This window comes from Nothoprocta perdicaria, unplaced genomic scaffold, assembly GCF_003342845.1.
Source record: "Nothoprocta perdicaria isolate Ctin4 unplaced genomic scaffold, notPer1 scaffold_5, whole genome shotgun sequence".
Classification (NCBI taxonomy): Eukaryota; Metazoa; Chordata; class Aves; order Tinamiformes; family Tinamidae; genus Nothoprocta; species Nothoprocta perdicaria.
This window is the reverse complement of record NW_020455754.1, coordinates 7,388,464-7,415,588: the sequence shown is the minus strand read 5'-3', so window position 1 is coordinate 7,415,588 and position 27,125 is coordinate 7,388,464.

Sequence of the window (27,125 nt, the reverse complement as noted above, 5' to 3'; positions counted from 1 at the left end):
ATGAATTGGCTTTGATTTCCTGATCACATAATTTTAAAACTAATTAGTAGCAATGGTTCTTAATATATCATCCAGACTGATTACAGAAGGCAGAAAAGGTGCCTCGAATAAGAGCATCTTCACAGGAGTTTAATGCCGTTTAACTAATGTGCTTTCACTCCWAACCTTCAGGTAATCCATCTTGACTTGCATAGGTGTCCTTGGGCACGGATTTTGGCTTCGGTATTTTAGCTGCTAGAAGACAAGCGACTTGTCACCCATCTCCAGATGATTGTCCATGGCTGTAGCATTGGGATGAACAGACACGACAGAGGGTATCTGCCAGAACATGATGTAACTGTGCTGGCTACATCAGATGCTCTATTTCGATGTTGCCTGCAGTGATCAGATAGGAATTATGTTCTTTGGTATATAATTTGTCTTTTAGCAGTCTCTTACCTTGTCGCATGGAGAGAAGAGGAGGGCTGAGCTGGCTGCTGCTCCTCTCTGCTGTCGGAGTAGTCAGTATGATAGCAAACGGGCACAGATAGTGCAGGGTCTTCTTGCATGGGCTGGGTCCCATGAATCCCTAGGTTCAGGGCACAGAAAGGGATTTCTCTCCAGTCTAACCATTGGGGCCCTGGCTCTTTTTTTCCTTTTCCTTTTTTTTTTTCTTTTTTTTTCCTGCTGGGGTTGTATTTTTCTAAYTTTTCTAGTACATAAATTACCAAAGCCCTATTCACTCTGAGATTGCCTCAGTAGATCAGTGCCAAGACTACCACAGTAAGTGCCCAGAGTGAGAACAGGGGAAAAAAAGGAACTACCTTATTTTTACCCTCAAATTATCATTTGCAAAAGTGATCATGTCTTGCGTTTCTCCTGATACTAACGAAAATGAATAGTARTGAAAATGAGGAGGGAAGGACAAATTCGTTTCAGATAACCACAAACCTAGTCAAGCCCCCTCGAGTGGAAAGTTCATTTGTGTTCATTAGTGAGTTTGCTTGGTGTGCATGAAGGGAGGGGCAATGGAGAGGGGAAGGGAAAATGAAGAAAATAGAGCGCAAAAAAATCCCAGGAGACTGAATCAGCAAGGTTTAACACTGAGACGAAAAGAAAAAAAAAAAGTCCATATTTTACAGAGAAATCATATTTTAGTGTCAGCTTACAAGCTTCCTTTTAGCTAGGATAACACACTTCTTCAATGACAAAAGGAAAAATTGAATTTTCTTTGGAAAAAAATCCTAGTTTAAATTACAGGGGGTAAGGTCTATGAACTCAATCTTATTTTTGAACCCAAAATAAATAATTTGAGCCATTGTCAAATATATCCAAGTTCCCCTGGGTTTGCCCAACCCTAGTCCTCCTCTAGCTGCTTCTATAGTTCTGATTGCTTCTAAAATACATCAAAGATACGTCTGAGATAAAACACATCAAACAGCAGCAACCTCTGGAACCAGAGAAAATATGTGAGGAACGCAGAGAACAGCAAGATAATCACGTTGAGTACAGAGGGATGAGACTTCTAAGAAGCAATGCCCAGTGGACCTCTTGGTTTACCATAATGAAGATGCTGTCTATGCATTTGCTTTGCATTTTCTCCCCAGAAATGATTGTAGTTTATTTCTGTGAATCTCAGAAGAAGCTGGTGGAAGTCACCAATGTCCCATCCCTCTAGTTCAAGTCAGGAAATTTGCTTCTTTGAGACAAAGCACATTAAGGAGGTGCTCAGGAGAGGATGAAGCAGGTTACCCCTGTGGTTTGCATTACCAGAGGCTGTTTGGCTGCAGGAAGTGCCTTCCACCTCTAATCCCATTTCCCAATTTCCAKGCCACTATCTCTTTTTACACAGCTTTTGTCCCAAGATGGAAAAAATAAAATGCCAAGGGCAAGATTTCTCTCTCTCTCTGCGGCAGCAATGCCTTCCCCAGCCACCTTCACCAGTAAGCGATGTCAGGAGAGTGCAGCAGTTCTGCAGTCAGCAGCTCATGCAAAGGAGCCATCCTTTGCCCAAGGTTTTTGGTGGTTCCTTTCCCAGTTCACCCCTCCTCAAACTGGCAGTGCTGCTGCTTCACAGCAGTGAGATACTTGGACAGCACAGGCTGAAAAAAAAGATGTGGTTTCAAAGATAGGTCAGTCAAACAGCAGTATTTTGAATGTGATGGTTGGGATAGAATCAAGCACTTAGCAACAAGCAAGCGATGGTCATAAATAATTCTTTGGAGGTCTCTCGAAAATGTGTATTACTGTCAGGTCTACACATCTTGTATCCCCCTTAGGCTCCAGCGAGAGACACAGAAGTCTATTTTGGTGACAAATTCAGGAGCTATGTTTAAACAGTATTGACTAGCTAAAAGAGCAGTATTTTATTCTGCTTTCATAATTCTGTAGGATCCTGATTCCAAYAGCAAGAAAGGCCCCACTTTAGACAACAACAGGTTTGGAGTTTGTTCATGGACTTCTTATTTCTTTATTTCTCCTTTTCTTTCTTTTCATGCTCTGAACTGCTAACAGGTGTTCAGAGAGTGATTTTGGGGCTATGCACATATTTGATCTTTCTGCAGAAAAAAAAAGTTAACAGCTATATKTCATCAGAAACAAGGATCCGCTGAGCTTTTCCATTTTGCTGCATGTTCTCTATTTCCTGTAATGTGAACACCAACTTGTTCGGATTGTCCAAAACAAAAGGGTGGGAAAGGGTGGGAAATGAAGGCACAGCAAGAGGAAGCAGTTGGCCCTTTTCTGCAGGAAAGCTGTAGAAGTAGGAACAGACCCGATCCCTTAACAGATCCCTGTACAAAGATCATCTTCTGGACTTAGAGCCCAGAAACACCTCCCAGGTCAAAGGGCTAGCGCAGATCCTCCGCCCATACTCACATCTTGTTGAAGTTAATTGGCCCATTTAGTTTTACGCTCTTCTCCCATGCTGCAAGCAGGATCCTTCCTGCAGATGAAGCAAGTTCCTTTCTCTTGTCAGTGAAGTTGTGCATTGTGAAGCTCATTATAAGAAAGGTCTTCAGCTGACCAAAAAAAAACAATAGCAGCTATTCCAGACTGCTAATTAATTTTCCAAGGCCAGATAAACCAAGCTCTATCTGAATCCATTTGTTCCTTAGGCTGAGACGGCTCTGCACACTCAGGAATTTTCAGCATGAAGAGCTGTGATAAATCGAGGCAGGGAACGGCAATGCAGAGAGGCTGCATCACTGAAAGTCTGCTCTCTATTAACTGCAGGGCGACTCCTGGTGAACCCTAGGATATAATGGCAAATATCTTTTTTCAGCAGCTCTTTCCCCAGACAACTTGAGTACATGCGTTCTGAACTGAATTGCTGTTTTTGTCCTGCTATGAATAAGCCTCTGAATTACATTTGAAAATGAATTAACTGTCCCGGGCTTGGACTGCTGCTGGTGAGGACCAGCCTCTGCAAAAGTTAAACACTGGCCACAGTGCTGGAACTGGCCAAAATGAGAGCCAGAGCCAAAGGCTTCAGACAGCTTTCAGGAGTTGTAAACAGCTCCAAAGCTTCAGGATTCAGGGAAGCTTTAAAATCTGCAGATGAACTCGAATTTTAATTTAGTAACTATAGCTAGASTTGGTACCCCAGCTCTGAGCAGCTCAATGCCTCCAATTATAAGATCGCTTTCAGCTCTTTATAACTGGGATAAGTTTTGCGAATTTGAATTGCAGGCTTTTTGTATGCTGAAAGTTGCTGTGTCTAGAAAAGCATCTGTAAAACTGATGTAAAGCTGATTCTGAGAACGACATAAAGGAAAAAGTACATTGCAAAAAAAAAATCAAAAGAAGAAAAACAAAACCCTTTTGTCTCCAAGTTCTAAAGCAGGGACATAATATATGCTGAGAAGAGTTGTCTCTGCACCATCGTTCTTATAAAAATATAGAGAAATAAAAATCATGAACTCCAGGGGGACAAAAAGAACATGAACAGGGCTCCTCCTAAACTTGCCAGGGATGCCCAATGTAACACTTGTGCTATGTTGATCTGACTCGGCACCAATTATCGTACAAATTAATTGGTTACTCATGCATAAGCTAGTGGAGCTTTCAAGTGTAAATTAATTGGGCAGTTATGTGTAAGATAACAAGGTGCTCATGCACAAACTAATTCACTCRTTTGTTAACAAACTGGGTGCTCCTGCATGAACTGGCTACCCATGCAAACTGCCTGGTTACCCCTCTATGAATCAATCTATGTGTGAAGCAGTTGGGCTCTCTTGCACAAACACAGTAAATCCTGCAATGCTCAATGCACAGAGAACCAAAAAACCCACCTCAACACACATGGGACCTGCTGAAGCACCASAAGACCTTCTGTGAGGTGGTGTTTTCCTTTGCAGTTGTGTTTCCTTTCCTGTTTTCCTTTGCAGTTGTATTGTGAAAGCAGAGGCAAAGTGCAGTGCAAAAGCAGCACTCTCCATATTTCCATGCTATTAGTAGAAATGTAGGAAACACGACAAGCTGTGTGTCATCACCCTGCAGAGCTGGCCTACACGGAGGATGACAAGCTACAATTGCTATTGCTTCCTCTGTCAGCTTGTCTGTTAACAGWGCAGACAGAAAGTTGGTGAGGCCTGTGGGAATCACTTGTGCTACATGATGGATTTGCAGGAGGTGGAGGGAAAGAGACAGCGTTAGGCTTTTATTTCCTTTTCATAGCTTACACACAACAAATATGTGTTGGGTTTTTATATGATTTCGAAGGTGAGACCCACTTCTATCTCCTCTTTAAAAGGGCTGATGTCTACTTTGGTTTTTGTCCCTAAACAGCCAAGGCTCCTGGTGCAGCGCAGACACGGAGGCAGTCACACTCACGCTCTTTCCCACCTGTGCAGTCTCAGAGCAGAAGTGGAGGTGGTGAGACAAAGCTGGAAGAAACGGGGACTTTCTGTCCTGAAACTGGGAAGGGGGAAAACATCAGGCAAAACCAGCTGCCACTATGAGTCCCATTTTAGGAGCAAGGAATATTCCTGGAAGGTCCTAGCTGTGCGGGGTTGCATCGTAGCTTGTCTCCTGACAGCGCCAAGTATTTGGGAGCAACCTGGAAATTGCAGGGCAGGCACCTTGGGCCACGATAGACTGTGGGTGAGTTGTGCAGGGGTTGTTACAAGATCCAACATGATGTTATTTTAACTGCCTGCAAAGGGCAATAACCACCCTGCAGGGCCTGGTGCAGAGTGTCTTCCTGCCACTGTAAAATGTAATTTACTGATAAAAACACAGGAAAAGGGATTTGGGATGCTCTRGGCACTGTCCGGAGCCAGACAACAGTGTTCATTTGGGCCTCATAGGACACCTGAGCTGTGAGGACACCTGACACAAATTCCCCTTGTGTTAGTAACAGGAAGTAATGCCTTGCTTATTGCAGGCACCTGCTGCAAGCCTGGAGGAAATGTATTTAAGCAGGAGTCCTCCCTGGCCTCTTTCTTTTTTCTCCCCTTAGAGGAGAGCTCTCTCTTTCAGTGCTGTTGTTAATTCATCAAGAAGCAGACATTAAATATACTCTTAGAAGTGGAATTTGTTTTTGTGAAGAGCTATGCAATCTGCAAAACTGCCTGCTTTGGTCTTGCTTCATTCTGCAGCTGCACGTGTCCCTTCTCATTGCAGCCTCCTCCCAGCCCTGGGTTCACTGAAGCTGTTGTGGTGAGTCAAGATTTAATAAAATTCCRATTTTCACAAAAAGAAGGAAGAGGAGGAGGGTAGGGGATGGTTTGGCTCCTGGGATTTGGTAATGGCATGCAAAGCCTTTCATCTTGAGGTTTCTAGGCCAAACCAACTGTAGTGACCCAAAGTCCTTTGAAATAAAGCAGGTCTCTCTTTTATTTTAATTTGTAATAAGTAAGATAATTTGACCTGTTTTTTTTTCAAAGGGGTGAGTGTGTGTATTGCCCATGGGGAATTCCTCTGAAAATCAACAGCTTGTCTGTGAATGAGGGAGGAGCAGCTCTGCCTCCTGGTGCCTTTGGAACTTCCCAGGGCATCCCGTCTGCAGCCAGAAGGAGCCTTGCTCTTGGCAGCCCCAGAAAACCCATCTCCTGCCATCCTCCACCCACCTCCTCTACCTGCTTACCTATTCCAAAGGATTTCTATATGGGAGTTATCTTTAAATGCTGTCTTAGTCCAGTGGTATGTTTATGGAGGATATATTAGTACTATCTTGCCATCTAAGCAGGCTTGCCAAGGTTACCCTGGTGAAGGTGAACAGGTCTTTCTCCCTCCCCAAACAAGTCCAGTAGTCACTTTGAAATATGTTATTCAAATAGGTATTCCCTGACAGCAATATCTAGTTTTACTCAGTTGTAAAAAAGCATTCTTTGGTTACATCTGTTTATAACAGCATAAGACAGTTCTGTTTTATGAAGTGCTTTCTCTACTTCACAGATTTTTCCCTTTCAGGGTCAACATCATGTAGGCCCTGCTCTTAGGCTATCTTCTCTGTCTAAACAAGGGAAAATTTTGACCTGACTTTTGACTATTCAACTTTTAGAGTCATGGAACTTTTGGACAAGCTGTTAAAAGATAGTTCTGTATTTTTTTCCTCCCACCGGTGGATTGGCAGAGATTCCTTTCCACCTGCCCTACAGCAAGGAACTCTCCTTATCTAAGCAGTTTTCTTCTTGATAACCAACAAGAAATATCTCCACTGTTTTAGTGGAGCCTGGTGATACTAGGGTATCTGCTAGTACTTGCTGCATTGAGTTGAGAGTGCAGTGCACGTTTACACAGTCCTGGCAGTGCCTCAACAGGACAAATCAGTACCACAAAGTCAGYTTGAACTAACTGGGCTGTCTTATAGGAAGTACTTTCAATTCCAGGCATTTCTATTTGTCTGTGTATTTATAAAATCAGAAATCCTTGAATGTTCCTACTATGATTTTACTCCAAAGTTGGAAGGTGCTCTGAGTGCATTGGGGGGGATACACTGTTGGTATTAAAAGCAGCAAAGGGGACATATTTTCTTCTTGGCTACATTGCTGTGGTGCAAATGATTTCTATAATTAAGGGCAGTTCTGAGCCTGTGTCTTAGATACAAATTCTCTTCACCTCATTCACACAATTAGTTTTCCTTAACACTGCAAGGACAGAAGGGAAAGCGGCTGACCTTAGAAATGAAGAGAACTTCTTCAGAAATGAAGAGGCCTAGAGGAAGAGACCTCAAATGCCATTATCTGAACTAATTTTATTAAGAGCATAGTTGTGCTGCATTTCTAATTCYCTTAGAATCACCTACCCATTGCCAAGGAATGTTGGCAGAGTAATTATGCTGTAGCAGATGCTAATATGACTGTGGGGAGGGAGGGAAGCAGAAATTGTGCAGTTGTGAGGAGAAAATCTTGGGTTATGATGATAATGGTTAATGAATGCAGAAGCCTGGCACAGCACCTTTATACTTCTACCTTTCTCATCATGGAAGCTTGTTGTGTATGGGGCTGGCAATGCAGTAGGGCTATACATTTGTCTGCTGGTGAGCTATAAGGTTGCAGCTGTTAACAAATGAGTTATTCTCTGCCTAGTAAAATTAGGCCTAATCCTTCTTTGCTCTGTCTGTGCTAGGTCTTTTTTTGCTGGATCTCAGTTGAGGCTGACATAAAGGAGCCTTGAGATATTTATGTATTTTTCTCTCCCTAGGCTCTGAAAATTAAAAATGAGTTGTCAGTGGCCCAAGCCCCATGAAAGCTGAGAATTTCAATCGATATTTCTGCCCCATTTCACTGCAGAGAGTGGGATGTAATTATTACAAATGTCATGGTAACAAACTTGGTAGTTTTCACAGTGACAGTTGCCACTGCAGAAATAGCACAACACAGAACAAAAATTACCTGTCAAGCATCTCATTATGTTCATCCAAATCCTGCTTGTTCAATTCACCATTGGGCTGCACCTGACACAACACTTGCAAAGGCTCTGAGCAGCTTTGCCCCTGTCTGTCTGGGGCCTTTGACAGCTTCCCACTGCCAGAGCTGAGGAGCTGGCCCCAAAGTAGAGAGGTTTCAGCACCTCAGCTAGAAGTGCCTCACCCCTAGTGTGAGCCCATTTTCTTGATATAGGGTCTGGAGAGACGTGGGATCTTCCAGAGTCCCAAGCAGAGTGTTGTGTGAAGGTGGGTGACACATTGAACCCTGATGTTTTCTGGAGTTCAAGTGCCCAAGTTGTGCCCAGCTCTTTGTAGCATGGGAAATGTGGCTGTTTGCTCCAATAGCAAGCCCAGGGTCGCCTTATTTGGGAAGCAGGCAATATGGTTAGAGTGCCATTTACTCTGCYCTCAAGCTTTCCAGCACATCTGAAAGTACCTCACACTTTTTTCAGGCTCTTCGGGATTACCGGCAAGCAACCAAAGGGACCCTCTGTTTGTCTCCTAGTGAAGCTTCTCTGCAGTGCGAAAGAGAATTCAGAATTCATTGGACCACACAAAACAGAACAATTTAACACATTTGAGGACTTAAGATCACAGTGAGATGACCCTGGAATATGGTGTCTCACAGGAATGCTTAAGCATGTATTCTTTGGAACTGAAATGGAATTGAGGCACTTGAAGTTCTGGAGGCAACGTGATGCTGATRCAGCCACCCAAAAGCCTGTGGTGGAAGGGGTGCCCAGCAGCTGCCTCATGTTGGCTGCGTAGGCTGGACAACAGAGCCAGCCYGAAAAGAGGAAATGTCTCATAGGGCTACCTGCATTTTCTCTTTGTCCTAATGTAGAAATGACATTTCTCTGCTTTTTAGATTTCAGGCTCCTGAGATGATTCATTCTGTTCTTTTTCTTTTACTTCAAAATCATTTAGTACCTTACTAAATAGGCCTTTTATCTGATAATGGATAGACTGTGATTAGATCATAAAATGCAAATAAAACCCTGAGAGCATCATTTGGTGCTTTTTCTGAAGGCAAAGTCCTGAGGTAACCAAATGCTTGGCTATTAAGCAATCTCTTTTCCAGACCATAACTCACAAGGGGGAGTCATATGTCTACTGTTGAGTTCTTAAACAGCAAGATGTCTAAWACCCTGAGCTGCAGCTTCCACAACAAAGCTCTTCTGAATAATATTTGCTATCATTTGCAACCCACAAATTGAGGATGGTGGAGGCAGCAATGAAGTTAGCTAAGGTAAAAGTTGCAAGTACAGGGTTTCACAATGATAATTTTAATTGAAAAGGTTTAAATATGATGCCTCTGTTTCTCTAGGTGTGATGGGGGAAGCCCTCTGAGGAAAAGATTTCAGATGAGTCCAATGCTTAGGTCTGAGCCAAATCATCATTTTTTTCAACCATTTTTTTTTTCTCGGGGACAAGAAAAACATTTGAAATAAAATCAAAAAGTTCCTCTCAATAGTAAAAATATCAGACCCTGCCATCTCATTTCCACATGCAAGACCGATCAGGCAAATTCAGCCATGAGGATACCCCATTTCATCCACCAGTGAGAAGGTCCCTGCCAAAATTCCAAAATGACATGCAAACTTGAAGCCATTTGAACTTGTATGGAATGGACCAAAATGCCTAGTATACTTTGCAGAAATTTATACCATATGAGAATCTTCTTCAACATACTATTCAGACAGTTAAAAATGAGCAATGTAACCCACAAAGCAGCAATTGATTTCCCCGAGGAGTGATTGCAATAGGAAATCAGTTGGCAGCATGAAGAATTAGACGTTTAATTGCTTCTGAACCTAACCAAGGTGGGACTGTACTTCCCACTGCTGTTTGCTATTGGAAGAAGGCTGAGATTGGTACCTGTATGTTGAGGTAGCAGATTCTTTTTGCTTGGGGTTACCAAGGGGCTGCCCACACTTCAAGAAGGGGGATTTAACAACCAGATGTATTTCACTTCTTTTTGTTTGCAGATTTAATATTCTGCCCAACCAGAACCTCCAAACAGCAAAACTCTCCCTGTGATCAAAAAACAAAATGAGAAACGTTTTTTTATGTGTGTTTTTTGTTTTTTGTAGTGATCTAGCAGATTTTTAAAAAAGGAGTGTGCTTTCATTTGCCTAACACTTTTATTAGTGCTTTYTTGACATCTGAAGGTGTGAGAGTCTCCCTGTTTTCTCCATGCTGTCTCTCTTGTGTTTTTTTTTTCACTTGATTAAGTAAGAGGGGCTGAAAGGAGGAAATACYGAAATCAGACTTTTTAGCCTGTTGTTTTGATTATTTCATCTCCTCAAAATAACATTTTGTTTAAAAAAAAATAAGCTTTTTTAAAATTTTTTTTTCAATTGACAGCTTTTTTGGGTCTGTTTTGCCTGTCAGGCTTATATTACTGCAGCTCAATACTGCATGTTTGTTGTGGGTAAGATGGTGGGCAGATGAAAAATAATTTTAATAAACAGAAGGAACTACTGGTAGAGGAAAACAATCCTGATGCTCTTAACCTGCTGCGAAACAATTTTCAGCCTTTGACCTTTCAGATCAGGAAGCTCCGTGCAGTGGTCACAAACAGTTTGTTTTCAGGTTTCTCCCTCATTTACACCCCATCTCTTACCCACCCACAAGCTTCACCCACTCCACTAATAAAAATAGAACTCAATACTTTGGTCTCTTAGCCACATCCCTGCGCAGCCGGGAGGCTCCCAGTTCCCCTGAAGCTGGAATGCTTCCTTGCATTCCCAGAGATGCACAAAGTGAATTATTATTCTGTGGYGAGTTTCTAAAGCATGGCAAGAGAACACCCTGCCTGAGCTCAGACAGAATGAAAAGGCAGTGATTAATGAAGCTGAGGGGGCTGTAGTCATCCCCATGTGTGCTACTGGTATGGGGCATGTGCTCCTGGTAATGAGAGGTGGTAGCGATCATGGGTTCAATGGTTTTGTTCTTACATCCCCTAGAAACTTTTTTTCCCCTATAAATATGAACTGCTAGAGTTGAAGTTGCCCTTGGAAGATTAGGGCACAGGAGTTTGAGGACTCTGAAGATGAAGGCAAATTCACTTTTTTGAGTGAGTAATTTAGGGTCTTGTCTACAAACTGTCCTTGGAGCCCTGCATTGTTTCAGGTAGCCCTTGACTGCACTGCTCTTTCCTCTGAGCTCTTCATGAGGTTTCAATGGCACAGCAGAAATAAAAGGGTAAGAACAAAGTAGGGGACCAACATCTTTTCAGATCCTTGCAGATGTGACGTCAGAGAGCAGAATAGCAGAGCTCCAATTCAACCAGCAGATTTGTGCTCCTCTCCCTGTCCTGAAGTCTGTTCTAGGCTGTTTAGGTCGCTTGGGTGCTGTGATAAGAGTCAGATAGCTTCACAAAGCATCAAAAGCCTCCCAGGAGGAAGATCCTTTCTCATAGGTATGAATGCCTTGTGGCTTCCCTCTGATCACTTTCCAGCAGAGCCACCTTCCAAAGCTTTCACTCTGAGCAGGGATGGGCATTTCTTTCACCTGACTGTCCTCTCATGTCTGGAGGAAGCTTTGAAAAGGCATTTGTAGAGCACGTTTTGTAATTGGATGCTTCTCTGCTGCTTTGTGGTTTGTGCTTTATAAGTGGCTATGCTATGACTTTTAATTGATTGATTCAGCTGTTTATTACAATGCAATGGAGATAGTTGCTTAAGTCACTCTTATTGGATCTAAAACACATATGGGACTTGCCTAGAGTCCTTTTGGAGGGATGTTTTGAATGCACTGAACCAAAAGAGATGGTGRAACTCTGCCCTATGAAAGCAGGAATATGTGTACAAAATGAAGGTCCCTGCTCCAAGTAATTTGTACCCCTTTCCTTGAATTTTCTGTGAGTTGTGTGAGTATATTTTATCATAGAAGTCCTTATCTTTGCTGTTCCTTCTAAAACGACTCTTGTATAATGCAGTTACAGGGTCAATGCTGGGGAGGCACCGAAGCTATACAGTAGGGTAGTACTAGATCTCCCATCTTCACMTCTGTGTTTTCAGCTAGGGCAGGATGGTTGCTTTCTGCACGCTCAGTTGTCCAGGTTACTCTTCCCAGCAGTWTATTTATACCCTTTAGGCAGCTCATCTGCCACAGCTGTGCGCTGGTGCAGGGTTGCTGGGCACAGTGCCCCAACCTTGTGCTGAACACATCCTGCACCCTGAGCAGGGACAGTGGGTGCAGGGTGGGGATGGATACTGGGAGTGAGCTCAGCTGGGGTGCTCTGCAAAAGGGAACAGCGGTGCCTTCTGGCCCAGTAAAGATCCAGCAGTGTTACATGGGCAAATGAGTCCTCCTGGGGTTGCTCGAGTGGTTCTGACACCTTGGTTTCCTGAGCTAAACCACCTCTCAAAGCAGGCACGTGGGAGGTACCCAGACCGTCGCAGGCAGCCTGGCCCTGCTCCTTGGGGATCACTCGCAGGGTTCCCGGTGTGCCGCATGGGATGCTCCGACATGGCAAATATCCCCCTTGTGTTTTCAGGGCCACAGCAGTAGCTGTGCTGGCAAAGCACTTGCCAGGAGGAATGTTATGAATTAATCTGTTGCGGGCAGAGGAGAGGGGCTGCTCTCCCCTGCTGTTTGCAGATCCGGTGAGTGCAGTGCGCTGAGCAGCTCTGCTGCCGACCCCAGCATCTCTGCAGAGAACTGCTGTCACACTTAGTGGAGCATCTAATGCTTCCCAGCCAGGCGGCACAGCGCTGGAGACAGAAACTCGGAGAYGCCTCGAACTCTAGGGAAAACCAGTCAGCAGGCCGCTGTCCAAGGAGCGGCAGTAATCYGCAATAAATCACGCCAGCCTGTTTTTTTTTCCAACAGAGGCTTGTTATTCCAAAGGAAAGACATATCCAGGCAATGAGGCGTGGTGTTGCTAAATGGTTGGTTCAACATGAGTGTGAGTAAATACAATACTACAAGTCCTGTCTCCCTGTAGAGTGGAGGCTCAGCCAAGAGCTTAGGAGGTGAAGAGCTCCGGCCTTGTGGGCAGAGGCAGGGGAATCGATTTTCTTTGCACTGCTTAAACTGGAGGAGATGGCCCCTGCCTGCCTGACTCTCACACCATTTGCTTCCTGATCTTAAATGGCAGCCGGGAACTGTTCTGACTCAAACTTCCACTAGAGCCACAAGTTTCKCTGGAATTAGAGTTTCTCCCCCAGCACTCTTTTGGTTTCAAACCSAGATAGTAGAAGGCACAGTCCTGCAAGGACACCCTCCTCTTTGGCAAGACGCCATCCTTCCTTCAAGCTCTTGCTATGAAGGACCATGGCTGAAGCAAGATAATCTGCAAGGCTCTTAGCACACACTGTCCCCAAATGAAATAAGGGCACAATCTGGTCCTGCATCTCCCCYCTTGTATGGAAACACTAACACTCCTTTCAGAAGAGGAGAACATCTGAAGGGAAAAGCCTCTTCCTGCCTTTCCCTACCTAGCTTAAGAGATATTTGTCAGGCTGGTGATTGTATCTGCTGTCTTTGGCTTGTCCTCCTTCAGTCATTACAGGACCAATTCATAAACAACAGGGCATCAGGGCATTAGCTGCATTTTCATTTTTTATATTTATGATGTTCATAGCTCTCCATGGCAGCAGGCTGATTTCTTTCTGTTCATAAAAGACAATTGGGAAAATTAGTTGGTTTCAGTTTAATGAGGTAATGATCCAATTTAGCSGAGATCAAAGCAAGCAATGTGGCAAATGCAGAATGGCAAAATTAAGTTACTTTATTAATGCACAGTGCACTTTTCCATCTCGYAGCAGAATGATTGACTATCCATTAGGTCTACTGTGCTGCAATTAGCAATCATCAGCAATTGCCTTTCCTGCATAGGCAAGTAAAGGTTTGGACCATGTCCTCACTGCCAGAGAACAGCCATTCCCACCTTGTAAAATCAGCTGCAGTGGCTGAGTACAAAGTAGTGGCCTATTACAGGAATATCTTCTTATTTGTGCTGTCTTTTTTGGATGGAAGTGCATAAATACAATGGAAAAAGTGTGTGCTGATAATTGTGAGCACTAAGCTGATGGAAAATCTGATGCCTGTTAGTAGTCTTACATTTGGAGAAAATAGGAGAGGGGAGGAAAAAAATTCTTATTCGCTCTGTGATTTGGCTATCAGTCAATAATCTGTCATCATAAGACTTTACTACCAAAATCAAAGGTAGACATTTTGCTGAAATGATCAACAGAGAAGGCAGAGTCTTTTGCAAACTTCAACTGATACCTGATGGAGTGGGAATGATTTAGATTCAGATTAGTGTCTTATCAGGGTACATTTTCTTGTTACTTTYCCAGACAATTCTATGATCATTTAATTCTTTGATGACAATTATGTCACTTTACTCATTTTTTCCTCCTTTGATCTTCATAAATGTATGAAAATTGGATCTTTATTTATGTAGTGTTCAACTCTTCCTTATTCCTCATTCAGACTGGTAAATGTAGTCATCTGAAATGTGTTAAAGTGCCTTTGTTTCAGTAGAGGCTCCCTGAGTTTTATCCCGTGTAGTGGTTTGTGTATATATATATGCCTGCTCCTCTCCTTGCCAGTCCTGCCTTAAAGAYTTTTGAACTTGCTGTCCAACTTAAAACCAAATTTGACAGCAGGGAACGTTCTTAAATATATCAAGTTCTTAAGTCTTGTGAAAGTAGGTTGTCAGAGGCAGAAAAGAGATGCTATTAACAGAGAGAAGCTGCCGTTTCAACTCCTACCAGACATCAAACAATCTACAAGAAACAATGATGTAAGAAAAGGTTTCATATGGCATTTACATCTTCTTAGACATCAGAGAACCTACAAGGTACATGTCCATAATAAACAGGCCTTCTGGATTCCTTTCCTCGAGTTTCCAAGCCCCTATAATCTGGCCTTAAATAAAGAAGCACTGCTTTTGCTGAGTGAGCGTGATCTGAGAGAGAACTGTGAACAAAGCTTGCTTAAAATGGAAGGTTGCAAGGGGCACAAAGAAAGAAAACAGATCAATTCTAGGAGCCTCCTGCAGCTCTCGGTGCCTGCTGCATGGGCAGTGAGCCAGGCAACGGCTGCTGAATCTTCCTGGGTAAATCCTGTCTGCTGGAGCTGTGGCTGTTGCTGTCAGTGTCACTCTGTCCTGGGTGCAAAAGGAGGAGTCCAATTACATTAGTTCTTCCTACTTGGAGTTGCTTTTTTCCAGAGCTTTTTTAAAAAAATTTAATAGCACTATTGAATCCGTGGGGAAGGGTTTATTCTAGTTTGTTTTGCCTTTTATTCTGCAGAATTTTGCTCTGTGCAAACAACAGTCTAAGGTAGTTCCTCTGAAAAAAAGTCCTGTAAGTTGTATCACTACAACTGTGCGGACTTGCATGTGAAATCAAATCTTTTCCTTCTTAAGATATAATCACACTCCTGCAAGGAATCAGAAATGTTTTGTGCATGTATGTGTGCATGTAATTTGCCAGCGTGTAACTTGCACATTCTTCTTGAAAGAAACTTCAGGGAAAAATTAAGTATCTTAGTTTTTCTGCTAAATATTAAACTACAAGAAAATAGCTTGCCAAGTAGAGTGTAGCAATTTGTTGAACTTGATTTTACATACTCGACCATATAGCTTGGTATTTAGGAAGCTGATTTTGATATCAGAAATGCTATTTATATTCAGTTAGAAAGGTAGTTACTCAGCCTTGCTTCTCAAATGTGCATGTTCTTTTCCCCCCACTTTCACCTTTCGAGCTTAGTGAATCTRTTGTCAGAGCAATTATTGGTTTTATCTGCACTGAGAAAGTGTTACAAACAGAGTCCTGGTATGCAGTCTAGTTAGTCTGCCAAATAAAATGACTGATGTTGCTCTACATGGAGACCAGGTATTTCCTCTGGGCAGTGCAATTTGGGGAAGATTTTTGATTCTGTCTTATACTTTATTCTTCATTGTTTCTGCTTCACTGTTTTCTTGCCAGTGTCACTGGGGAAGATCTCTGCACCAAAGAGTTCTTTCTCAACTCGTCCATCTTGATCAGCRTGACATGAGTCATACATAGGACACTGATGACAGCATTGCAACTAAAATAAATACTTATTCAGGCAGTGGAATTTGACTCAGAACATAAAAGTGTATCTCACAGATAATGGAAAGTATTCTAGTATTTCTGTTTGTAGATATACACGTGATACCCTAACTGTATATATCAGTAATTCAAGTCAGTAAATACACCTCATGTATAACAGTGACTCAGTGGATGTCTGGAAGATGGAAGCCCCTCGTCATCCTGGGTGATGTCATGACAATTCAAGTGACCTCTATGCCCTCTGAAAGCAGACAACCTGCAAGGTGGGAGGAGAGGAACACTGAAGAATTGATTATGTTTACATATGACAAGCTCAGTCCTAAAAGATGTTTAACAAGATTAACTTGGTCATAGATGATGACAGAAKAAAGACTGAGGAGGACTATATTCCTTGCTCTTATAGTGACCATCAAGTGAGATAAACAGCAGCCCATCCTCCTCTAGGAGCCCCCACAATATAGATGACATTCTTGCCACTGAGACCATAACTGCATGTGTATCCTGAAGGGCTCCTTGTTCACAGTTGGTAAAACCACAGGTCTCGTATAGCCATGAAGCTAACCTCTGACCTCAGGGCTGGGGTGAGAGGTGAGGGTTCAGGCATGTCCTAATGGATCAGGACATTGCTTTTGTCGTGCTAATGACACCACTTGTATTTGGCACTCAATTCTTTTCTCACCTACCATGTCATTTTTTCATATTCAAGGACAGCTATAAGGGATTCACTTATCTTGCTGAATGTTCTCTAATATGCCATTTGAGGGAGTTTAAAAAATCCAGCACGCTTTCCTGAACCCTGTTCAATTAAATACATTATCATTTTTTGAAAAGACAACAGTCCTCCTCTCTGGAGAGCTGACATTTCAGCTACAGGTGGGGCAATTAGAGCTGATTGCAGGGGATGGAAACTGCTGTATCAACTCTCTGATTAAGAACTTGATTTGTATTTATTTATATTTGATATGTGTTTTATTTAGCTTTTCCATAACTAAATGCAATTGGTGCTCCATTGGGAGGTTGCACACAAACCTTGTCTCAGTGTTGTCTTGGATAGATGCCATTGACAGGAAATATTAGAGTCTTCCATTTTTTGATTGGGAACTGGAGTGCTGTTTCTAGTGTTGCCTCATATAAYAATCACTGCATTCGTTCTCAAGTCTAAAAAGATTTTGGATCCAGGCAATATATGTGTTTAAGGAAACGCATAGRATGCTTTCCAGCACTTCTGAAATCTTTGGTACTTTTCCATCCATAATGTACCACTGTTAACATCCATCTATTACTCATTCCTTGTGTAGTCCTTGCAATTGTTTTATTTGCTAAGCTTCTTCTCTACTAGCTGCAAAGATCATGAGGCTGAGAKAAAATGTCTCCTCTTTATTCCCCTTTAATCTGCAAAAGTTACACTATGTGAATGCTTTACTGGTAATGGTCTCTAGTGGAAGGGGAACACAAATGCCTTCTCTTCCCTTGTTATATTTCCAGATGACAYGACTGATAGGACCGATTTGACTAGAATAATGATAGGAAGAGAGACTATCATGGTGCCTGGTGGCCTCTTCTGTGGCTGTAGCCACAAGTGATCGAGTGGAACAATTAGGTCGTATTTGTCCTCAGCTATTGGGATGTTGTCTCTTCTTTAAGACAAGCTACCAGCTGGGCCTGTTGCTTGTCCTTAGATACCTCTGGCAAGCTCACTAGAGTGTAGGGACCTGATGCCTGCCCTAAAGGCATTCACAGATATCTGAGGCAAAGTACTGCATTATTTTTTGCTGGCGGGGTAAATCTGGAAGCCTCCCAATCCACCCCAAAATTAGCAATGCCAGCAGGATGCTGGGCTGGCCCTGGCTGACCATTCAGTAGCAAATACAACAAAGACTTAGCTATTCATCCATGGCTGAGAGCTGCAAAATGTGCTTAAAAAGCTGATGGTGGCATTGMCATTTTGTGGGAAAATTGTGCATAAAAGATTATGTGTTTTTCATAACCATAGATACCTCAACTTCTTTAGCTCCYCAGAATTTTACTGTTTTGAAGCCCTCTCTTGCTTTCATTCCTCATTCCCCATCAGKGTATCCATTCTGTTGCCAATGCTTTGGGACATTTTTCTCCTCAGTATTTTCAACTCCATTAATGCAAACTGTGCTTATTTTTGTCCTTCATCCTTTTTCTGACTTCTACAGATCTTTTGCAGTATTTGTCATCTCTAGAGTTTGATTGGCTTCCAAGGCAGCACCATCTGCCTATTTAACTAATATGCTGCTCATGCCTTCTTCCTGATCACTAAAGGTGATGTTAAATAAGAACAATCTGAAGACAGATTCCTCTGCTATCTTTTTTAGCTGCATTTGACAACTTGATGCTTCAAAAATCTATCATTACCCATTGTTTACCATCAGTCAGCCAATTTTCTGGCCAGATATGGTGCTCATATCCAGTTCTGTCAAAAAAAAAAAAAAAATTCTCAGGGAAATTTATATTCAGTACAGAGGAAAATTAATCCTATGCTAGGATAGGTGTGATAAATTGCTCTCTGCCGGTGCTTATCCTCTCCATTGATAATGGAACAAGTTCTACACCCCACCTTAACTCCATGAAAATTATGTCAGATTAATATAAATGCCTATTTCCTTCTTGTCTGAGAAACTCCATAGCGGTTTTCTTTCTGATTTACTTTTGGAATTCAGTAGTGTAAAGTGATGTTACTAATACCAGGTGCTCTCAACTGAACAAATTCTCACCACATTTTATATTAGCAAAGAATTATTTGCACGTGGTTGATAGAGAATTGATAAATAGAATTATCACAAACGTGTATACTATTTGTTGCAGATTTTTTATTTCAGCAGCAGACATTACCAAAGTTTGAGATAGATTTATTGGCCTGGATAATAATGTGCAATTTTAATTGAAACATTATTCACTCAGTAATCTTCTAAGAACTATTGAGAAAATATATGGAATATGAAGTTCAACGGCAACTTTTCCAATAGTGCTTACAGTAACAGAAAGAAAAGGGGGGAAGCTGTAGTCTAATCTTTGCTGCAGGTTGTACATTTAGTCAGCCGTTGGAGCAACACCAATTTATTACAATCCATGCTTGCAGCAAAACATAAATATGTAGCACGTGAGGGGTTTATATGCCTAGCTAAGACAAGAGATTGATGTTATCTCAGTAAGCCCTGGGGGCTGGAAGGCTCCAGTGAAGGGGTTATACTCAGTGTTGTGAAATAGAAACAAAAAGAGAGAATGAAAAGAAACTCCAAACTCCTATTACTTTGTACTTTGCTTTTCAGTCTTATTTCAACTAGACTCATCCTCAAGGTCACATCTAACAAAAGAAGCTCCAAGTATTTTTCCAGTAAAAAACATGATTTCAAGTACCCTTTGTTCTTTTCATGTCAGCAGGTAGGAATCACTCTGAGCCGTTTACTCCAACAAAAGATGGAAGAGGAAGGATGTACAAGACACTTTGAATATGTTGCAGTCATTGCATTGCCACCACTCTAAGTGTGCTTTCCCTGCCCAGTTGAGTGTTTTCTCTGTTTTGAGTTTGTGTTCTCCATGGTGTTAGTCATTATACTAGTATTCGCTTTATAGGTTCTCCGGTTTTGCCAAGTGCCAYGTGAAAGTCGAGAAATCTGATAGCATAAGTCAAGGAGTTCTCTTAAAAACATACTGTGAGATTAAACRATAGTGATTTTGTTCTCTGTAATATTAGGTCTCTTTCTCAAAATCAATAAAGGGCACCAAGTGTAGGCTCAAGAGTTAGAGCAATATATGTTTTAAAACCAATGTATTTGTCTTGTTTGCTCCTGATTGTCGTAAGTCTATGAAATCTGTAGTGCTGTGACTGACGAGAACTGAATGTCATTGTGGGTAGGAACACCCAAAAAAGTGACCTACAAATGGATGTAGATTTGAAATAATSTCTCACTGTAAACCCTTTGAGACTGTTTAATAGCTAATAAGGATAACCCTTGGTCTTTATTGGCCAGCTGTCTTATGGGAAGAGGACTCAAGCATCCAGTGCTGCCATTTTGGTGTTTTCCATCGGTATGTAGAAATGTCAGAGAGAAATAACTTCTCAAAAATCATCCGAGCTTGATTAGTTGCCAGCTTCTGGCACGGCAGCTCCGTATGTGCCTGTTCCTTGGTGCTTTCTGGAGCGAAACGTTCACAGCAGCAAGAAGGCAACACATTTCAAATCGTTCTCTAGGAGAAATGAGAGGATGAAACGTTGCTGGCGTGGGGCCGAAGGAGTGAAATCCTCTTCCTCCAGGAAGATGGCTTCTAAGTCAGCAAAGCCAGCCTGCTGCTGTAGGAGATAATCATGTAATCTTATTCCTTCATAAAGAGATCAAACTCCATTTTAAAATTGCTTCTCACTCTTTTGATGGTTAAAAGGCTTCAGTTAATTTCCAGGTTAAATCTATTYGTGAGCAATTTATGCTCCTCTTGCTCAGTGGCATCATTAGCTTACTGAGTTCTCTGCCTCAGTGCCTTTGTAAACAGAAATCAGGTTGCCTCTTTGAAACGCTTCTTGGGGACAAATCTGAGAGTCCATAGGTTATCTGACATGCACAGCTATKATTTGAATGAATTCTCCTTGATCAGAGGTGATCAGAAGCATCCCTGCTAAGCTAGTACCGCATACAATGATACTAATATTGTTTATTTCTGATGGATATACATGATCTTTTATCTCCAAATATTTTGCTTTTTTATAGCCTTTTTTAATAGCTGCGTAACATGAGTTACTGAAGTTCACCTGCAATTTAATTAATAAATCAAATCTTTTAGTTTGAAAAATTCTTGCACTCCAGCAGGAACTCTTCCTATACATGCTTAAATGCGCCTAACACATTTAAGATGTTAACATGCTGCAAAGAATAGAATGACTTTGCAGTTTATGCTGGCATAGTTATTTTCATTTCCATTATTTTAGTGTCCAAAGTCATCTTGTTCTTAATCTGTAATATGCTAAGCCTCCTCTGCAATGAAGTTGTTTCCTAACTTTATGTTTTTAGAAAATTAAATTTGCATGTTGAAACTTTTCTTGTTTGAAGATACTAATGAAAATATTAAATAAGATTAGCCCTATAGATGATCTTGAGTTTTGCTGATATGAAATTATTCAGAGTAGTAAAAAACAAAACTGATCTGAGGGTTCTGAGGGAGCAATAAACCGGCAGATTAAATTCAGTGTTGAGAAATGCAAAATAATGCACGTGGGGAAACAACTCTAAATGTAGCCACACAATGATAAGCTCTAAATTACCTATTATCATTCTGCAAAGAGATCATGGAGATGCTGCAAACTGCTTGACAAAAACATCTGTTCGTCGTCCTGCGGCAGTTTGAAAAGGTAAATAGGAGGTAAGGTATTTTAGGAACCAAGTGCAACGGGGAAAGCAGCTCTGTGCCACTCAGCAAACCTATGATTTGCTCTCATCTTGAACACGGCACGCATTGCAGGTCACTATGTCTCAAAATGAAATAGAAAAACAATAAAGATACAAAGAAGGGCAAGAAAGACAGTCAGAAACAAGGGATGGTTTCTGTACTAGGATAGATTTAATAGACTAGAAGTCTTCAACTCTGAAAAGAGGTGATTGGAGTAGAGGTGATAGAGCTATATAAAATAGTGGCTGGCAGGAGAAGGTGAATAAGGAATGATTATTCTCTCTTCCGCTATAGAGGAACTTGGGAGCACCAAATGAAATCACAAGGCAGAATTTCTGAGGCAGACAAGGACAAAGTAAATGTTCCCTGCTGAAAGAGGAGTGTTGTCTTTCAGGCATTGACAATATGTGCATACACAYAGAGCAGGTGCCATGACTGCATTTCTCAGGTGTCTTTAGGTAACAGAATTCATTAGGTGGCTAAAGGCTTTACTTTGCAAGTATGACTTTCTTGGACACCATTAATATTACTGTTATATCAGTTACAGAAAGTTGTTTTTCTGTATGAACATTTCATGCAGCTTATATAGGTACCATTTTGAATTTAGTTGGCATATACTCTTTCATGCTAATTCTGTCTTTTATGTCTGGACTATTTCCAGACATACTCTCAGAGAGTTGCTGTCAGTCTGCTCTGTGACTTTGGTCCTGTACTCCACAGAACTAGCAGGACACAAATCAGCATTAGCAGAGCATTTCCTGATCGCCAAGAGATCAGTTGTCACTTTCAATGATTCTTGCTGCCACCTCGATCCTTTTAATTGCCCTTCTGGCAAGGAAAAAGGAGGAGAGAGAAGAAGAAGAGAGGGAAGGAAAAAAAAAAAAAGTAAGGTCAGCCCAAGAAGGGTATTAGTTTGAGATAGTTTTGGCCCATTGCTAATTGTCAGAAGCAACTCATCTTTTCAGCATCCCTCAGGGAGGTCTCAAATCATATTAAGGTGCCATTTACACTGCAGAGTATGTGAGCAACAGGGATTGGACTGCCTTGTGTCAGTCCCAGGTTTTGGTCTCCAGAGACAGGTTAGTTCTGCACCATGGCAAAGGAAACCAAAAAGCCTGCACAGCTACCAAGAGGCCACAGGCAATTCCAGAGGAGAAATACAAAAGGTTTCCCAGTCTGGTTGTGGTAAAGAGCTACGTGGGAGAATGTGTCTCTGGTCTGGACTGTAAGAGAGGGAAGACTGTAGAAACCAATGGTGGAAATGCTACCTAACTGCTGCTCTTTTTGAGCAGAAGTCCTTATTCATAAGGAATAGAAAGTGTTGTTTGTTGATTCCCAACGCTGTTCAAGTTAAGGAGGATTATTTTGGAGAAAGTTATGRAAGTTTTACTAAAACTTCATTAGTTTGTTAGAAATTTTGGCATGGTAGTTATGTAGCTTGCTAGAAAGGTCAATGAAAATCTCATGAATAAAACACTATAATGAAAACACAGTATTTAAATTTTCCCTGGCTTTCCTTCCTGAAGACTGATTAAGAACAGAACTGCTGCTATCCTGTAAAATGCTGGTGAGTGAGTCATCTTTTCTTTGCCAAAGCCCYGAAAGTTCAGATGCAATTGCCTAAGTAAGAACACTTGCAAAGCTATGGCATAGCAGTTGGGAGACCAATTCACAGGAGGGCCCTGCTAAAAAAAAAAAAAAGCTTGGACTACTTCTCTGTCATGCTTCCCTGCCCGATTGATTCAAAAAGTCCCAATGGARAATTAAAAGGTCACATTTTCTCAAGTAGTATTGCTGAGAACCCACTATCTCAGCAATTGCATGAGATAAGGAAATAAAATGCTAAAGAACTGTGAGATCAAATCAGGTTTTTTTCTCTTTCTTTCTTTCATGGCTAAGGACTGGAGGTTCAGGCTTTTTTTATGACACTTGCATTTTAGGAGCAAACTTACWGAAGATAAATTTATGCTATTGTCATAGCAAGAAATATATTTTCATGAGCTTTGGTTATTTTATCTGAGGAGCTTGCATAGCTTTTATTGGCGAAAAGCATTTTTTTAAGACAAATTGAAAGAAGAATGGTCTACCTGACTTGATACACTYATGAATCTCTTTTAGATACCTCTCACGGAAGAAGTGATAATCAGTTTTACTCTATAGAAACCAATCAGAAAACTTGAAAATGATATGCTTTACATCAGACCCAAAGAGGGTTTAGGATTTTGATCCAAATTTAGCAAAGTTTCTCTTTTGCTTTTGTAAGGTGATGTATTTAGTTGCTCCAAACRTAGCCTTTGACAATTATATTAGTGCTTTATTTTAACAAATGGTAGGTATGAGGGACAAAGAGCTGGCTCTTAAGGCAGAACCTTTGGAAATGGCTCATATATTAGGAGCAGGTGTGTTCCCCCTGCTTATGCTATTCTTTGGAGGAATTCAGGGATTTTATTTTTATAGTATAGCATATTAGATATTTAATATCCTCATCTGAGCAATACAAGTTTCTAAGCAAAGCTGTTCTTATTCCAAGTCCACTTGAGTCCATTACATGCCACGAAACTCTTCTCATCTCATTATGTTAGTTTGGGACTCACATCCAGGCATGAAGATAATCCTGGATCTCTGCACCATCATAACCCTGCTGGTAGTTGAGTGTCAGCATATGCCATCAGGAGAACCACAGGGCAGAATATTCCACAATTCTTTCATATGAATTCATATAAATACGCTTATTYGTGAAGGTGGCCAGGATGGTGAGGATGGAATAATTTGGAGTTTGTTTCTCTTAGCAGAATGAAAGATTTTCAGAGGAAGAAAAAGATTTCAGCCTTATTTTTACAAATTCTATTTTTCACTAATGCATTTATTTAGAAAAGCAAGCAAACAAAAATGAAAATATCCCACCAAGATGCTCTTCCTTCATTGGAGTACAGACTTAGCACTTGTTGAATCRGAATATATTTCAAAGACCTTTTTCTAAACAGCATCACAGTTACCTGCCACAGTCTCACTATGTCAGGAGCTGGTTGCTCCCTCTTTAGGAAGTGCTATCTCAAGCCTGCAGCATGAATTTCTCAGCAGGAGGACTTCTCCTGAGATATTCACTCTGGGATACCCTGGCCTCCGCTAGAACTGTTGGAAAGCAGAGTTTCAGTTTCTTTTTGGTCTGCCTTTTTGTTTTAGGCCACYCAACCCAGAGCATGACTAGGAAATAAGCACCCATTTGCCTGGACTAGAGATCTTCCTGCAGATGCYTGCACCTAGGATAAAGATACAGCAACACAGGGACAGTCCCATGGGTCTGGAAAGCAATTGCCTGCTTAATYACTTTCTCCACTAGCAAGAAAGATATCTATAAAGCATTGTCAAGCTTTAATTTTTTTTTTCATTTAGTATAGTTCAGATACCAACAAATCCAGCAATGATTTTGGTCCTGCTTGTAATACAAAGTGATTAGGATCTTTTCTATCACAAAGTGCTCAGCTTTTCCTTTATGCTACAGTTTTTATTCTCCATCTGGTAATGTGGTAGCATTTATAGTAGCACTCGACTTGTCAGGAGTATTATTTTATTTCTGTTTTATGAAAGAATTCCTATCTTCTAAATACTTGCTCTAATCCTTCTGGAGCAATCTCTGTCTCAATTATTAAAAGTAACCTCTTAGGCTCATGCAATTAAAAATGGAGTGTGTGGAAAAGGTAGATTGCTACTTGGAGAAGGTTTTGTGACTGTTTTTCATTCCTTGAACAGTGTCAGTGAAATTTGGACCGCAAATGGAATGGTACCAAACTATTCTCATAATACAGGTCTCAGAAAGGCAAGTACAGTGAGCTGTGTTCATAGTTAAACAACCATTATAAGCAATATTGTTATGATTTTCATGAAAAACCTTGCTGTATTTATTGAGTTTGTTTTTATTTTTCATTAAATATTTTGTTGCGTGAAGTTTTTCATTTATTTTTTATCTTCCTAAATTCCACGGATGCTCCCATTTGGCCGCTCTGACCCAGCGCAAATTGCTTCCCGCCTTGTCATGAACGAGGATGTTGGTGAAAACATGCCCCTTGTTTTCCAGCATGCTGCAGGGAAGATCGATTATGTTTTGYTTTTTCTTGCCTTTAAGGAGAAGTTGAAGCAGGGTTGAGGTGCTGCTGCCTCAGCTCTCTGACTCGGACCATAGCAGCATGCGGCGYCGTGGACAGGGCTGGGCTAATTTGCACCTTCGAGTATTCACAACAGAATCAAGCTTTCATAGAAGTATTTCTGGGCAACTACCTACCTGTCTAGCTATATTTGTATGTGTGTGCTTACATGCCATGGTGAAGTATTAAGAATAACTTTTATTATAGAAGTATTATGAAAGTAAAAGTAAAAATATTTTGAATTTTTTTTTTGTAGAGGATATTTTTATATAATATCCATTAATCTAATGTAATTAAACTTTCTTATATATCGCACAAGTGATTTCCTAATTTGGGATAAAATWACTTAAATTTCTTTCTTGTCCTGTTAAAACATCCAGATACAGAAACCTCTATTTTGTGAGGGTAGACAAAGATAACTAGTCAATTTATTAGTTATTAGGCTATTAATAAATTGGACATACTTCTTTCTCAACTACTAATAATGATGACAGCTTCTCACACAACACTTCTCTTTTTATCTTTTTTCTTTTTTTTTCTGTTCAGTCCACTGTACAGAGGAGGCAGCTCCTTTGTTGCTTTTCTCCCTGTTATATTTAGCTCTCCCTGAGGCTGGATGCTTCTCCTTGTACAGACAGTTTGGCACCGCTTTTTCTAAAAGTTTTGCTTTCACAAAGCACACAGGTAGGTGAGAATCTCAGCTGGTTTCTTTAAAAATCTTTTTCAAACTCTCCTAGGCCCACCAGGAAGGTGGGGAACATGTCTTAGGTGTGTGATGTTGGCTTAAAATCTCAAGGCAAACTAGAAGATCTCTGATGGATTATATTTTCAACAACAGTTTTGAGAGTGGATTTGGATTAGAGGGCCTCTAGAGGTCCCTTCCAACTTATTTTTTCCTCTGATTCTCTGATATCCTCCCTTTAGAACCAGTCCCAGGATATTTTAAGAACTTTTTATTATTGCAACTCCCACAGACTTCAGTAGAAGCTGGGGATGCTTAGACCTAATTCATTGTGCCAGGTCTCCACCGGCAAAGCATTGCTTCTCCTTCTCACAGGGCCTCTGGAAGATGTGGTCATTGAGGGTAAGAAGCTGTCTGGCAAAYGCATAGTTCATACAAGACTGGGAAAGACCATAGTGTAAAGGAAAAAAAAATACCAGAGAATCCTTATTAGCTTAGAGAATGGCCCTGCTGTTCAAGGTGTTTTTTGGCCATGGACATCCTGATGTCTTTGTTTTCACAGAGAACATCCTAAAATCCTCTTAAACACTATGAGGGCTGAAAGCCAACAACATGAAGCTTTTGTAAATGTCTGGTGAACCCACGGGCATGAGCAGTAGTTAGTCTCTTTTGTCTTCATCAAGGCTGGACTTAGGTTCTGGGCAATCTATTGGCATCAGTAAAATAAGGGCAAAAATAGGAAAGAAATATACCTTAAAGGAAAAAAAAAAAAAAAAGTCAAGAGTTAAGGACATAAATCAGATTTAAGAAACAAATCAATGAGAAAATAGGGCAAGGTTAAAGAACAAGCTAAAATGGATTAAGCAGGCAAGAGGTTAAAAATAAATAGCTACGACTGTTCGCAAGTCCTCCAAAACACACAGCCTATCATATATCCTTGCTCTGGACCCCCTTGCTCGCAGACTAAGTGAAGATCTTTAAAWCTG